This window comes from Cavia porcellus, unplaced genomic scaffold (genome assembly GCF_034190915.1).
Source record: "Cavia porcellus strain 051 isolate PalLab524CR breed Dunkin Hartley unplaced genomic scaffold, mCavPor4.1 scaffold_2, whole genome shotgun sequence".
NCBI lineage: Eukaryota > Metazoa > Chordata > Mammalia > Rodentia > Caviidae > Cavia > Cavia porcellus.
The window spans coordinates 68,461,566-68,469,391 of NW_026947485.1; positions in this window are offsets into that span (position 1 = coordinate 68,461,566).

Genomic DNA, 7,826 nt, shown 5'->3' on the forward strand with positions numbered 1-7,826 from the left:
CTGCTAAGACATCCTCCGGCCTGTCCAGTTTCCTCACACTGTTCTGATACTGTAGGGATAATCCCCGTTCATACCCTGTCACATCAGCCAGAAACCAGCAAAAGAAAGCTGGGGATTCCCCCCAAACAACTCCTAAAATTATAAAGTAAAAATTACAGTTATATTACAACTTCTGTTATAAACACATCAATGTTTCTCATTTGAAGCGTTTCTTTTTGGAATGCTTAAAGGTTTCCAAATATATAAGGAAAAATGTCAAAAAATGGCTGAAACCGTGCAATGAAAACCTTGTATGAAATGTTTTGAGATATTATAAACCTTGTATGAACTGTTTAATTACCTTTTAACTATCTTATTGGTAAGAAGTTTTTGAAATAAAAACAAGTTTATGGAGCCGGGACAAATGATGCAACGCATCCATGCATTTTCTCTCTGCTATTGTTGTGTTCAACATCACATTAATGGTGTGTTTAAGGATGTGTTGTTTATGCAAGTTAGAGCTGTTAAATGTTTCATGAAGCTGAAAACAAGGAACATTCCTCATCTACAGACACATCGATAGATGTATTCTATACGAAGAAAACCAAGTTTTAATAAATAGTGAAACTACAAAAATGTGTGAAATCTTTACAGAAATGAATGAAATTTTAAGAGATAGAATGGTCAGTCTGTTGTTCTACTCTTGTAGCAAACAAAACTCAAGTAGCAAACAACTTTGAGGAACAAAGTTTGTGAATAATATCTCAGTGATACTACGTCTATTAATACATTTTTAAAAATTTGTTATGTTTCTTAAAAATTATTTGTGATTAATCCAAAGTATAAATTCAAATGGGGCATCTTTTTCATTACCTGTAGTAAACATAATTTTTAACTATCTTGACATTCTTGTGTGTTAAGTAGATTATCTTATGTACATTTTGTTTTACCCAGAATAAACAAAGTAGTATTCTCTTTTTTAGAGCAGTGTCCCAAAGAATAAGTTTTGTAAGTCTTTCTTTTTTGGAAATACATGGCATAGGTTTCTTTGATGTACAATATTTTAAATCAGTCATGGCTGTTCTTTGCTTTTGAACATTTTGCGGTTCCTTTAAAATATTGGGACAAATATTGGCACAATTTTTAAGAAGAGCTTTAAAAACAAACAAAATAATTCCCTTTGCCAGAATTGTGTTTGATATTTATGTGATATCATTATTGTCAAAAAGTTCCCATCATTGCTAGCCTATACTTTACATATGCCTCTTTAAATTTATGTAGAGAAAGATATCTATACCTATTTGGAAAGGTGCTACAGACACCAAGTTACTCAGTTGTATTAACTACTCATCTGACTAATGGTACGTGCTTTCCAAATCTAGCAATACATAATTTTCAGACAACATGAAATGAAAGTAAAACACTTCAAAATATTCCTGTGCTAAATAAGTTTTAGATGTGGGTCAAATTCCATTAAAATAAACACTATAAAAAGCAAATATCATGTGCGATTTTACAGAACCTATTTATTCAAAGCAATGTTTGATCTCATGAGTCTTCCTTCCGTGGAAAAGGAAGTGAATAGCAAAGGGCATGGACTCCGACCTGCAAGCGTTTTGACATACTCATGTATTTAGAAGATTCACACAGCAAGAAGTCTGCCCTTCTATTACCATTATCAGTGTATCTCAAATGCTGCCATCTCCACTGGCCCTTGAGTCTAAACCTTTGGTACAGTACCTGTTTCTTGAACCATAGCAATATTCTTCTCACTAGTGTCTCTGATTCTGATGTTGGATCTTTAAAGCCAAACACCAGAATGACATTTTTAAAAATATAGATCACATTCTAGTACTTCCATATTAAATATTTAATGATTTCATATCATACTCTTCTTTTAAAATTTTTGTTGATCAGATTTCTGCCTGCCTCCCACAGAGTTGCTCTCTGCTCCAGCCCCCTGGGGTCCTTGATCTCTGCTGCAATCTTTGTCCTGTCTGGCCTATATACTAGAAAGGCACCTATCTGCCTCACAAGAAGGGTATCTTCTGTCCTTTGGGGCAGATTTAAAGTCTGTCTCTTCAGAAAGATCCTCCCCAACCTCCCAGGTTAAAGGAGCTGCCTGTGGCCTGCAACTATTAAAAAAGTAAACTAAAAGTAAACTAGATTTTACTTTTCTGATAAGGTTTAAAGATTTCTAGAACAATCAAACAGGAAGTATGGAGTTCCCACGTATCTTTTTAAATTCCAAATAAACAATTTCTCCTGATATGAGCATCTTGCTTTAATCTAGCACATTTCTTACAACTAATAAGCCAATACAGAATAATATCACCCTTCATTCATGAGTCATAGTAGGGTTGAGTCTTTGTGTTGTGTGTCTTTTAGCTTTTGATGTGTAATGCCACATACCGACCATTACAATATCGTACAGAACACTTTTATTGCTCTCCCCATCTCCTCTACCCTACCCATTCATACCTACTGCTCCTCTGAATCCCTGGCAGCTCTGAATCTTTTTTATGCTCTCCCTAGTTTGGACTTTTTAAGAATATTGTGTAGTTGGAATTACACAGCATTTAGATGTTTCTGATCAGTTTCACTTCATAATATGCACTTAAGTTTCCTCTGTGCCTTTTAGTGGCTGGATATTCATTTTTATTGCTTAATAATATTGCACTGGGTTATGATTTTCATTACCCATCATGAATGTCATCTTATTTGGAACTAGGGTCTTTACTTGCAGATGACCAAGTTAAGATGATGTCATTAGAATGAGCCCTACTCCAGCATGAGGATGTGCTTACGAAAGGGATGTTCTTACCCTAGGATGCAGAGACAGAGGCACGGGGAGAATCATAATGGCAGATTGAAGTTTTTATACCACTCTCCAGTAAATGATGAAGATTGCCACTGATGACCACAAGCTAGCAAAGAGACAGAACAGTCACCCTCATGGCATCAGCGGGAACTGCTTCTGCCCATCCCTTGAGTTCCAGTTTCCAGTACTGTGTGGAAATCAGTTTCCATTTTGCGAGCCACTCGACATGTGTTGCTTTCTTATGACCCCTGTGCGTGGGAAACTAATAAACTTCTCCTGGGTGTACCAGTTTTGCTGTTTATTTACTTAGTGAAACATCTCTTACTTACTTACAAATTTTAGCAGTTGTGGTAAAAGCTGCTCTACACCCCCATGTGCAGACTTTTGTACGAATGTCAATTTTCAGCTTTTTAACTAATTATTAAAGGACACAGTGGCAAAGCTTATGTATACTTCTGTAAGAATCTGTCACTATTTTCCAGTGGAGCTGTACTATCTGCATTCTCACCAAGGAGAGAGAGTCTCTTTTACTCTGCATCTTTATTAGCATGTGTTGTTACAAGTGTTTTGTATTTTAGTCATTAAAATGACTGTATAGTGGTAGCATATTGTTTTAACTTGTATTTCTCTAAAGATATATGATGTGGAGCATCTTTTCTCATGTTTGTTTGCCATCTATACTTCTTCATTGTTATGTTTTCATACCATTGGCCAATTTTTTAATTGAGCTTTTGGTAATATTGGTATATTTTTGTTACTGAGCCTTTATTAGTTATGTGTTATCCAAATATTTTAGGCCCCATCTCTGGCTCATCTTGTCATTTCTTGCTTTTGTATTTTACAGAGCAGATATTTTCAATTTTAGTGAAAAGTTCAACTAAACATTTTTTTTTTATTTTATGGGGAAAAAAAGTAAAACAAAATTTCATAACAAATTAATAGGAGAATAACAATAGTTAATAGATTGGATATTGTTTTCATTAGTCACTCAGAGTACAAGATAAAAAAGTTGCCTATCAGTATTAGCACAAACCTTTCTTTTCAATGAACTAAGAGACATTAGTAGTATAACTAACTTGCATTTTTTTCCTTTTCCCTTCCTTTCTCTTTGTCCCTAACCTTGTTCCTTTCTCCTTTTGAACAATTTCTTTCCATTTCACAATATCTTTTGTATATTTTGGCCCTTATTTACCCTTTTCAGTTTCTCACACCAAGGAGACAATACGATGCTTACACATGTGAGTCTGATTATTGGTAAATGGGTGCCACTTAACAGTTTTTCATGTATAATCCTCTTGCTGTAGCATCTAAAATGTCATCTTAAAACTCAGAATCACCTAGATTTTCTTCTCTGTCAGGAGTTTTATGGTTTTACAATTTATAGTCAGGGTCTGTGATTCATTTCCAGTTAATTTCGTGGAAAGTATAAGGTTTGTGTCTAGATTTATTTTGGGGTGATGATATCTAGTTGCTCCAGCTTGAGTTGTAAAGGCCGCCCTCTCTCCAATGCACTGCCTTTGCTCCTGCCAAACGTCAGTGAACTGCAATTCTGTGAGATATTTCTGGAGTTCTGTTTTATTCCTTTGATCAGTTTGAAGATTCATTCACCAATATCGTATTGTCTTGATTAGTAGAAATAACTTGTTTTATGAATTTAAATTATATATTTAACATTTTCTTGCACTTTTATGCATAGACTGTTTATCAGTATGGAAAGAAAATTTTTATGAAGCAAAGAATTTTTTTTTGTTTTACCAAATTCTGTGATCCTACTATCAGAAGCAACCCAATGGTAATAATGGGGTCCTTAATTGTTATTTGGGGAGTGAGTGAATAATTATTTTGTATTTTAACCTAATAATACAGTTATTCCTGTATGATTATATGTGCATGAATGTGTCTGTATGCACTTGAATAAGAGAAATTCTGAAATTCAGGCAGTGATACTTCAGCTTCATTTTACATCTGAATCCTAAAAAAATATTCAGTCAAATCTCAATACTTTAATTATGGTAATATAATTTAAAATCTCAGCTTCTCCTTTCAAACTCTATTTGTATATCTTGCCTCCTGAAAAATGAATTAGTTAGACTTTATGTATTAAGTTGCACTAACATCTTTGTTATTTGGTAGCCAGAGATTTTGCCTTCTTAATTATATGACACCCAAAATGGACATTTGTTGTCTTCAAAACTGATTGAAACCATTGGGCAAGACAATTTGGTTAGCAGACAATTTAAAAAGGATGAGACCTAGAGCATTTGCTTGTATTAGACATAGTGGGACAAGGCTGTAATATGAACCTGTGAAGCAAAAAGGTACAGGAGGCAGCAGAAACCTTGGTGCACATCTCTCATTTGAGCAGCCATATAACAGATCAGTGAGGCCTCAGACAGTGTTTCAGTATGGACCTTGGTTGTCCCCTACAGCCCATGTGTTGAAGACGTTTTTCCCCACATGTCGTGCTGTCAGAAGGTGGTAAAACCTTTAGGCAGTGAGGCCTAGTGAAAGGAAGTTAGAACATTTGAGAACATGCCCCTGAAAGGAGTATTAAGGCCCCAATCCCATCCTATTTCTGTCTTTGCTTTCTACCCTTCATGAAATAAATAAGTTTCTTTGATCATTCACTGCTGCCATGATGCACAGGCTGAAAACAATAGGGCCAACCAACCATGGACTGAAATCTCTGAAACTGTAAGCCGAAATAAATGTTCCTCCAGGTATTATATCACAATGACAGAAAGCTGATGAGTACAAACAGGAGGTTAAAGAATCCTTGTGTTTTAAGAGAAACTAGAAACCCAGATTTTTATATAAAATCTCTACTATTTAAATGTTAGAAACAAACAGTCTTTCTTTTCTTATTGTGGGATTTTTTTTTAAAACATCATGAGTGAAAAAGCAAAATGGACTAGGAAAAGATAAGATACTGATAAGACAGTGTTTTTAATATACAAAGCACTCATACTAACCACTAATAAGAAAAGTTTGAAATTGAAAGAGGAACTTAAAGATACTTCACCAAATTACCAGGAATTGAAAATCTGAGAAATAAGCAATTTATCAGGCTTTGGCATAGCCTGATGAAATTTTCCTGTATCACACTCATTTCTGCTTAGGTCATGAATTATCATTTTTACTGGAATATCCATGAAATATACACTACTTCTCATTAATTACTTAGTAAACATCTTGATTACCAGATCAACTTTCACTATACCAGTATGTATTTGAGTCACCCTTATTTTACTTAACCATGACTCCAAAACACAAGAATGGATACTATCAATTAGATATCAGTCAGAAACCATAGGTATATCCTTTAGGTTAAAGGTATAGGTTCTTGACTAATAAGGAAAAAACAAATTGTATTGTTGCTAAGAATGTATCTTCGGTCTGTAATATTGTAAAGATGGAAAAGAAAACCTGTGCTACACTTTGGCTTGCAAAATTTATAAATTAAACTTTACCATGTGTGTTATTGTATAGGAAAAACTATACTGTGTAAAGTGAATTTAGTACTGTCCACCTCTCAGGCGTCCACCAGGTAGTGATGGTGAACCTGTTAGAGTCAGGCACTCAAACTACAACACAAAACCCACTTACTTATCACAAATTACTAACACTGCAATTAAACTTGAATGCTGAGGTTTTAGTTCAGGAAAAAAAAAAACCTCATACATTCACATCTTTTGCCTTAAAAACAAATAACACCCATGCCATAGGTTCACCACCACTACATTGGGAGTTCTGAAACACAGTCTCCATAACTAAAGAGGATGACTCTATTATGTATGATATTAGTGCAAAATTCCAGAAAACTGCTGGCAATATCTCCTAAAACTGCATTTTTGAACCCTGACTCAGCAGTTCTGTACCACATATAAACATGTGATCATCAAAATAACATAAAAATATTTACCTCAGAATTATTCATAATGACCTCTCAATGAAAACAATCCAAATATTCAACAAATATAGAATGGATAAAAATTCTAGGATATGTACATGGTAGAATATTATACAACAATAAATACCAGTGCCTCATAAAAGAAATATGAACCTTATGGACATCCATTTACACAAAAGATGCAGACACAAAGAAATACAAAATCTATGATTTGATTTGTGTAAAGTTCACAAGTTGGTAAAAACTGATCTGTGATACTCGAAGTCAGGTTAGTGGTTACTTTTAGACACTAATAGGACAATAAAAGGTAGATTCTGGGCATAGAGCAATAATATTCATTGGATGACTTCCTTGTCTCCTTGTTACTTGTTCCAAGTCAATGTCTAAACTATATTTAAAAATTAGTTGTACTGTTTCACAGATGAAACTACACACCAGGGAAGCTTTAAAAATATGGCTCAAGGCAGACAATTCGGCAACAGTCTGTCAATGTCACACTGGGTATTTTGTTTGCCCATTAACATTCTAAAGCTAATTAATTAACCAATCAATTCCACTTTCTGCCACAGGTAAAGGGATGGAAGGTCATTATACTGGTCATCTTTGGCTACAAATGAAGAAAATGAGCACATCGGCTTTGCTTCTGATACATAAAGAGAGTGATCGTCAAATCAGTACTGCCACTTCCACAGCCAGAGGAAGATTCCTGGGAGGATATAATGGAGTGGAGTTTGGTCACCATTTCCAGAGAATGGCCTCAACCTGCTGCAGAGATGGGCAAGTTCACGAGCTTGTATCTCTCATGCTGTCTGTGGTGCAGCTTTAGGAAAGCGTTAGACAGGAAGTGAACCTTGGAGAAGGGCCCTTCTGCGTGGGAAAGGAGCCCACTTCAGGCTGGAATGTCTCAAGAAGGGCCACCACAGCTATGGCCAGGACCTAATTAGCATCCCAGGACTCAGCAGCTCCACTTTTACTGATAGCTCAGCACCAGAAATGAAAGTCAGTTGTGTTGTTTTGTTTTGTTTTGCTTTGCTTTGATTTGTACATGATCAGACACAAATGTAAAAGACACTATGATACTATCATTAAAATAAACTATCAGTTTGATTATCATGA